A 9214-nucleotide genomic window follows, 5' to 3' on the forward strand; every position below is an offset into this window, starting at 1 on the left:
GAATTGTGACAAAGGGACAGTCAGAAGCAGTGTCCTTGTCTCAATCTCCCTATGTACCAGAGATCACTTGCAGAACAAAGCTGAAAACATCAGCCACATGCTTCCCACTCAATAGAGAGACAGATGGAAGAAGGAAAAGGAAAAGAGAGATAATGCTTTTGGTGAAAGATGACCTAAAATGTATGGTATTTTAATGCAACCTTGTCCACTATGCTAAGCACTGAATTATACCAGCTTTCCCCATATGGCATCAATACTAAAAAATATTCATACAAAGTACTGTTTGTTATACCAAGAATTCACTTGGGCTGGTACAAAGACATAAACTAATGTAATGCATTTGGTTATGCCTTTATGACTGTTTTGTATTCATGATCCCTGTGTATTCCCTAGTTTAGATGATACACAGGGACCATGAAGGTCCCTCATTACCATTTACCAGGCAGCTACCACTGCAATCAATAGAAGTCTCTTCTTCTGTCAAACAGGAAGCACAAGTCTGGTGTTTTCACTACCCCACATACATAAATGATCTCTGGCTTGAAGAAGAATTGCAACAGGAGATTACTCATGGGGGGGAAATGGGAACATCAGTCAGCTGCTTCCTGAATGACAGAACAAACCCCTGTTGATCACTGCAACTGCCTTCTAATAAGTGAGGATAGGGATGGAGATAGTCCAGAATTCACGGTGTGTCTACATAACTATGATAGTTGTTCATTCATTGATGCCAGAGTGAATTCTGGTCAATATATCCTTTTATTAAATCTTAGAATGTCAAAAAAACATAGTATATTAGGTTGATTTAATATCCAAGATATTATATAACAATTTAAGATAGTAAAGGAAAGAAATAAAGTATCAATGAAAAGTTTCCGCACATTGTGGAATAGTGATTACTTCAGAGATTTGCCTGATATGATTTTGTGTGTCTTATGCAAGTAGTCTTTGAAGTAAAATAGTTTTTGTTATCTATAAAAATATGGTGCTATGTGTCACAACTTCACAGTGTCCTTAGTCTTGCTCCCATTGTATTCACATTGATGGATTTACCTTTCATGGTTTTCTCTTTCATTGAGATGTCTTCCTGATTATTATTTTTTTGTAAATATCTTTATTGAATGTTTTCATGATACATACAAACAACAGGAATTACTTACTCCTAAAAGGGGGGGAGGGGTAGGGATGAAGGGGGGAGGGGGAGTGGTTGGAAATGGGCGTGGAAGATTTAGACAGGAGTGGTGGTAGGTGAATATATTTAAAAAACAAAGTTGACTTCCAATCAAGATTGCGGGGATTCTAAGTTCTTGAACTTGTCGATATGTGGTTCTTATCTTCCTTATATCTTTCGCTTCTCTATTCTGGCAATATTATATTTTTCCTTTCTTTTAGAAACATTCTTAACGGTTGCCAGTCTATCTTATTTTTCTTGCTTCTGTCATATATTAAATTTGCCAGAGTGTAGTTTTCCATCAAGTCTCTTACTTTGAGCAGCCAGATATCTATTGTAGGTAATTCTTTCTTTTTCCACAGGCTTGCGATTAGTATCCTTGCAGCAGCCGCCAAGTGATAGAGTAGCTTGTCTTTGTTTTTGTCTAAATTAAAGTCCAGCAAATGAAGGAGGTAGTACTCCGGCTTGAGTTCAAATTTAATCTGTAGTATTCTTTGTACTTGTTTATGTATCTCCAGCCAGAAGTTCTTTACCTTTTTACACTGCCACCAAATGTGGAAGTAGGTGCCTAGGTGGTTACCGCATTTCCAGCAGTTGTTGTTTGTTCCTTTTTGGAATTTGGCAAGTTGTTGCGGCGTAATGTGCCAACGAAGAAACATTTTTTTCCAGTTTTCTGTTATGTTGGCTGATTTGGCATATTTAGTTTTTACCCTCCATATGTTCTCCCATTCTCTAAGCAGGATGGAATGCCCGAAATCTGTAGCCCATTTTATCATATTAACTTTGATTAGCTCTGTCTCCGTATTCCATTCGAGCAACTTCTTGTATAATGCTTTTATTATTTTATTTTCCTTTTTCATTATTTGGTCCCAGAACGTATCTTGTGGGGCAAAGCTTTTTTTTCGTCGTCTTTAAAGCTTTCTTTTACTTGTAGATAGTGAAACCACGAGATGTTCATTTCATTTTTTCTTAGTTGTTCCAGAGATTTTATATTCCATTGGCCTTCTTTTCCCTCTAAGAGTTCTTTATAAGTATACCAGTTGGCACTTGGTACTTCTCTTTTATGGTGGGCTTCTGTAGGGGAGAACCAGGTTGGTGTTTTATCATAGAAGTTCCTCTTATACTTCTCCCATGTATTCAGCAGGGCGGCCCTGAGATGTCTTCCTGATTATTGATCTCGTATGGAACACTCTATGGTCACATCATGGCATTTAAAACAAAATAGAGAACATGTGTATGTGGCCAAAGTGAATTTCCTGCAAAATTACGCTTAGTTTTGAAAATTAATCATCTCCATTATTTTGAATTTATACATCAAAACAAAACAACAGCTTTTAATTATGATTGTGTTATTACAGGAAATTAGTTTTAGACTTTTATCACCATGCTAGCACATTTCAATGATATTCTTCCAATGCTGAAGAAAGTTTCTTTCTTTTGAAAATCCTTGCTTCTGAATAGTAGTATAAAATTGATTTTTATCACTTAACCCAGAACAACTGTTGTTTCTTTAATGTATCTCCTTGTCATAACACATCTGATATTCACTACTCAGCTGCTTCCACAGCACATCTTGTTATCCTATGTTATTGACAATGTAGTGTGAAATGTATAAATTTGACCATAAAATATTCATTACACTTTGTGGAAATACAGAGCTTTTCCTCACCAGGAATCACAGTCTTAACAATAAAGAAAATATTGGAGAAATGCATAGCATGCCAGGGACAGAGAGATTCTGTGAATGCCAAAAATTAGACAAAGTTCACCATTGAATCTTGACAACCCTTTTGCTTGTAATTGATGGCATTCACTATCAATTGCCAACATTTCCAAAATTATGAAAATAATGTCAGACAGCTTCTATTTCTCCCACAGTTAACATTCACAGATCTTTCATCTTAATGATTTTTGTGAATGTATGCTTTTGTGTGTTTATCTGGGGAATTTACCCTTTTTAACACACAACATCTGAACGTATATTTCCAGGCTGTTAACATACTCTGGAACATATCTAAAAGTTGCCTTGCATTGCCAGTATTTATACATAGATGTCAACGTTCACTCATTTTGCACATTCCTCACCTAGTTCAGGCATTAATGAAAAGCTTTGATTATTTTATTGTCACACGCAAGGAGATATAATTGCTGTAGTTTCCCCTTACCATCCTCAGTATTCTCCTCAATTTTGTAGTATTTTCCTCATATGCAAACATGTGCTGTGGAGGGATAATTCTTTGGAGAAATACACAGTTTTTCACAGAAAATATACTATAATTTATATACTATAATTTATAACATCTTTATAGAGTATAGAAAGCGCTGAAATCATGTGCCATTAGGTACATGCAAAAATGCAGGATTGTTTGTTTGTTTATTATGGAACAGTGAGGTCAAGATCCTACATTGCCAACTGAGATGCTGTCTACACAGGCCAAATAAAGTAGACTCATCTTGCAACTGCTTTGTGGAGTCTACATGATGTGCAGCTAAATTTGCAGCAAAAGTGCTACATCTAACCATTAATCAGGCATAATTAGAAATGCAATTAACAGTGATCCCAGTGTTTTAGAGATATGGGTAGCTGGATCTAGACTCATATAGTGTCCACATATCCAACAAGACCCACTGCTGTGTCGCTGGCCAGAAGAAGCTCCGTCACAAAGGCTTGCTGCTGAAGTTACTTCTGATGAGGGCATCTAGCCCCGTGACCAGCAGAAGTGGCATGATCATCAAGCCTAAGCAAGGCAGCAGTGGTGATGCAAACACACTCTTTGTCTGGCCAGCTGTCTGGATGGCAAAAAGTCTCCAGGGATGCTCCTGTGGTACATTGTGGCAGCTCCAGAGCAACTTATGCAGGATTATTTGGCTAGGTGTAGATCCAATCTGAGTTACAAAAACATAAATAAGGATTGTCTCCTGGCTCACCCATACTAACCCTACCTTAACAGCCAGCAGCTACTCTGAGAGATTGAGGTCAGTGATTGGAACACAACAGAATTATGTTTCCAGCTCCTGCCACCAACAGTCTGAGGTATGACAAGGACTTTGACAGGAGTCCTTCTTCTAATTGTTGCAGCCCCCATCTCCCATGGAAGGTAGCCAGAAATGTCCCCCTGCTTTACCCTGTTCACCAGCAGAACGAACCTCAGTCAGTTGGGGGTATTTACAACTATGGCAAATAGTGTCATGAGAAATAATGCAACTGAACATAGAGCAGTTATGGATTCACAGCTCTAAATTATGAATCTGTAAATGCAATGCAGGATGCCAGTCTGAAACTTGGGGCCCTTTTACACAGCTGAATAAAATCCCACATTTTCTGCTTTCAACTGGAATATATGGCAGTGTGGACTCAGATAACCCAGTTTAAAACAGATATTGTGTGATTTTATGCCTTGATATTCTGGGTTATATGGTCGTGTGGAATACCCCTTTGACTTCTTTTTCAAAATGGGGCAGTATTTCCACCTTCACACAAAGCCTTTAGTAAGGGTGATGCCCCCCCCCCCGCCCCCTCCATACACACAAGCACACATACACTTACCTTTTGGATTTAATCTGTCTTGGTGTGATCTCTTAACCAATTTCAAAAAAGTTGCACAAACTGTTTTTTTAAGTACTTTTATGCTGTAATTAGAAGAAATGTGTTAAAGAACATTCATATTCAATGTGGAAAGAAAACACAGCTTTGCAACCAATTATAAAACAAGGACTGCAAGAATTTAGGTAGGATTTGAGGGAAAAACTTACAAAATCAAGGATAGGATCTTTCTTTATCCTCGCACATGCCTCAGATGGTTTTTAAAGAGCTAGCTCCTAACAGTATGAAAAGTGAGAGACAAATGAATCCCAATCTCTGACTGAAGTACTGGCTAATGAAGCTCCTCACGCACTGACTTCATACAGTGGCCCATGTGAATATCACTGAGATGGGAATCTGGGAGAGAGTCTTGATCATTGTTTTCTTCTGACAAAAAGAATGCCTGCAGCCAATAGGTCACTCACCACATGTTCATAGTGTCTCAGCACTCATAGAAAAGAGTGTGGGAGCACTTAAGCTTGTTTATCTACATTCTGGATTCCAACTACAGATTTCTGAGGAAGGCTTGCTCACACTTCGTGCCTTTGTTTATCAGATTCTGCAGTTCCACTAAACTGCTTCCAAGGAAAACTTTGTCCTGTCCAAATGCTCTAAAGACTTATTTTGGAGCACCCAATCAGTTTTTCCTACCTTCCAAAACAGAGTCAAGACAGCTTACAAAAGTAAACAACCTATATGTAACAGTCAGCTTCTAAAGAACTGCTTTTCAAAAAAAAATAGTGATAGCTAACATTCAGAATAATAAAAATGCTTTCTAAAAGCAGCAGTCATAAAAAGGAATAACCTTAAGCAAAGAGAGTCAAAAGTGCTTTGGTCCAATGTCTGATTAAATACTGTATTTCTGCCATTGTAAGATGCAATTGATTGTAAGATGCACCCTAATTTCAGTACCATCACCAACAAAATACATAAGATACACGAATGATTCTAAGGCTCCTTCCACACCACCATATAACCCAGAATATCAAAGCAGATGATCCACAAGATCTGCTTTGAACTGGATTTTCTGAGTCCACAATGCTATATAATCCAGTTCAATGTGGATTTTATACAGCTGTGTGGAAAGAGCCTAAGATTCACCTCCTTTTTAGAAACATTTATATAGGAGATAAAGTGCATTATAGAACTGAAGAAATACAGTAGTTACATTTTAACCATGGATACCTATCGGTGACTTCTAGCAGCTAGGCTTGTGTAATTTGGCCAAAAGGCATGCCGTTTTGGGATCCATTTTTGGCTAACCGCTCATTCTGTTTATCAGGATGTTACTCAAATCGGGAGGAATGTTTCTGTCTTCATTCGGCAAAGATTCGGCCCATTGGCTACAATGGGAAAATTTAAAGGCTCAATCCACAGTCATTTTAAGGCCTATCTGCATGAAACCTACCTCAGTTTCAGACCAATTCCCCAATCTACCAATTTATAAAAGTTTTTAAAAATTTTAAATTATTTTCAGTTTTCACCATAATATTTTTTAAAATAACGCAAACTTCAAGAGAGAGTTCTGGGAATTGTAGTCATTCCTTGGGTCTATTCTCAGCCAATCAGAGCATGGACACAACCAGGCTCTGAGAAGCAGAGAGCGAGAGGAACTTCAGCTCTCATCATGCTCCAAAAGGAACACAAACACTTTTCAATGCCTACCCTATGCAAGTGTTGTTGAGAAAGTGAGTTCCTAGCAGGGCTCTCTCTGGAGAAAGAGCCTACTGAACTTTTCTGCTGCCAGGGAGGGAGAAAAGATGCTGCAGGATCTTCTCCAGGAGTCCTATGGCAGATCCCTGCTTCAGGTATAATGTAGACTTAACTCCATCTTCTCCAGTAGCCAATAAATCCAGGTTTCTTCATTCATCTTACCCAGCTTTTTGGTTCCCTCCTCCCCATTCTGTTTTTGGGGGATTACGTGAAACGGACCACCAAATATTACAAATCACTTGCAGTCAAACTGATCTTGCAGCTGGTCTTGTGTCGTTGAAGACTTTCATGGCTGGAATCACCGGGTAGCTATAAGTTTTTTGGGCTGTATGGCCATGTTCCAGAAACATTCTCTCCTGACATTTTGCCTGCATCTATAGAAGGCATCCCCAGCTGGTCTTATGTTTCAAAAGGATGAGTACCCTTTTTCCACAATTTCCCTGTCTTGAAGTGAACAATCATGTGAAGCATGGAGCAATGTGATTCCTCCTGGCTAGGGATGAAGATCTTCATATCTGTCTTCTTCACCTGAAATAATGATTATTCTTTTCTCCTCACTGTAGAAGAAAAACAAACCTCAAAGATTTCTGTGACCCTCCTCCCTGTTTTTAATACCTTGCAAAAATTCCAGAGAATTATTCTACTCAGAAATACATGTAGTTTTCTTACATAAGAAAACAAGTTTTGGTGGCTAAAATGTGTTTCTGCACCAAAAGTCCAGCATATATTTCTGTGAAGAATAATTAGCTAAATCACTTTTCAAAGTATGAATACTGATAGAAAACTGGGCGGCAATTTCACAGCTGCATTAATCTTCTTGGTAGGGTTTTTTCCAGTGTTAGGATGCCCTTTATCCCTTTAGCCACTACTCACACTGAAACTGGCATGTTTTCAGTTGGTTTCTGCTCCATAGAACTAACTTCAGCGCATGGATAAAGGTGGTCAGGGGCCAAAGGCCAGCAGGAAACTTGGCTGAACCTCCAATGGCTCTGGTCCCTCTCTCATCATTTCCCATGATTGTTAATCGCATGAAATAAAAAAAATGTATTACAGGAGTGGGTAGAGTCTCTTTCACTTGGGTGTAAAAACTGGATAGGCCAGCAAACATGAAGGAAAGCAGAATAATGTTTAACAATGGACACTGAGATGACCTATAAGTGGTGGAGTGAGAAATGTGTAACTCTAGAATATCTATTCGTAACTGCCTTAGTGATTCCAACTATATTCACTTACTTGAGGGTCTGCATGTTTATAGAGGATATAGAAAAGTAGCCCCTTAATGTTCACTGAACAATTGAACATTGCTTTAATGGGAACAATCTACAAAAAAGGCAGAAGAGACAGTATTTATCTTCATTTGATATACAAAAGCTGGCAGTAACTTAATGAAAGGTAAAGGGACATTATCCCCCAAACCTGAGAGAAGTAGATAAGTGCAAAAAGTACACAGCAGCAATTTCTTCCTGCAGCTTACCATTACTCCCCACTCCATTTGTTATCTGCCTAACTATGCACAATGGGTAGGGCCAATTTAATAATCATGGCCTGAGTGCTATTGTGAGTCCCATATGGAGTATGCCCATTAGTAAGATTTACTTATTTGTCAATGCACAATTCAACAATTGAACCAATGGGTTTATTCTAGCTGAGGCTGATGAATCAGATTCAGTCCTATCCTTGTTGATACTACTGGTGTTTCATATAAATGTCCCAACATGGCTTGCTGTTGTTGTCCAGAGAAATGGGGAAATCTGAAGGACTAAAGTGAGATTCTCCAGAAAATGAAGCCCCGAGGTGGGAAGCTGAGTTGTTGAACACTGAATTTGCAATGAAACAGAAAAGTACTGCACACAGAAACTTTACAAAACCAAGCCTAACTTTCCGCTGCATCACTCCTTTTGGAAATAGATGTTCTACTACACACATACATGATTCACCTTTCTTTTCTGATTATTGCTGCCTATCTCCTTGAATTGGATCTAGGCTCTCAGCTAATTCCAGATGCTTGCTATGTAGGTGGGAAAGAATCTTCAATCTTGTTCTTAATTACTGTGGCTCAAATTGATTTGACCTGAACTCTGCCTGTTTTTCTTCAAGTATACCAGGACCTCCAGGCTGGCCCCCCACCTTTTTGAACTAACATGCTGGCTTACAAATAAGTAATTGTGATGAACTGATTTTTTGCTCAGCTGGACCCAGTTGGATGTAAAATATTAATTTTTAATGTAACAAACCATTTCCATTGCTTCTAACCATAAAATGTAATAAATTAATCCATACCCTTGCAAAATAATTGATTTGCTCCATTTGGGGAAAGTTTTTTTTTGGTTTGCAGTGGAGACTGAAGAGAATGGCTTTTAACTGATCACAAGGCACCACTTGTTTAAAAAATGGAATGCATTAAAAGAAAGATGTTTGTGTATTTCAAGGCTACACATATTCCTCAGGGTGCTGCTAGCATCTAAATAAGCCATAAAAACAAAAGCTCAGATAGTTTACGATTCCACAAAGGCCTCAAAATATAGCCTTGTCCAAGTTGTCATCTTTCCAATTCTTTCTTGTAGATCTTGCTCCCTTTCATATAACCTATTCTCTAGGCTTCAGTTTTCCCCAGGAAATAGATAAGTTCAGGGACTGAATACTGAAGTTTTGTTCCCCTGGATTCAAAAAGAGTAAAACTTATTTATAGTCATTAGACTTTCAAGCTCAAAGAATAATAATAAAAATTTATAGGCAGGAATGGTAAT

The 9214-nt window shown here is 38.3% G+C and overlaps 1 long non-coding RNA gene across 2 annotated transcripts in view; it reads right to left on the reverse strand.

Annotated features, from left to right (window-relative positions):
• LOC137095910 (uncharacterized) overlaps positions 1–5075 on the reverse strand; it is a 117538-nt gene extending 112463 nt beyond the window's left edge. For both annotated transcript variants that reach the window (XR_010909057.1, XR_010909058.1), the window contains exons 1-2: positions 4925–5075; positions 4719–4801 (exon numbers count right to left, since the gene is read on the reverse strand). This is a non-coding gene — a long non-coding RNA (uncharacterized lncRNA). The remainder of the gene's footprint in view (positions 1–4718; positions 4802–4924) is intronic.
• Positions 5076–9214: the final 4139 nt, after the last annotated feature.

This window comes from Anolis sagrei, chromosome 1 (assembly GCF_037176765.1).
Source record: "Anolis sagrei isolate rAnoSag1 chromosome 1, rAnoSag1.mat, whole genome shotgun sequence".
In the NCBI taxonomy this organism is placed as follows: Eukaryota; Metazoa; Chordata; class Lepidosauria; order Squamata; family Dactyloidae; genus Anolis; species Anolis sagrei.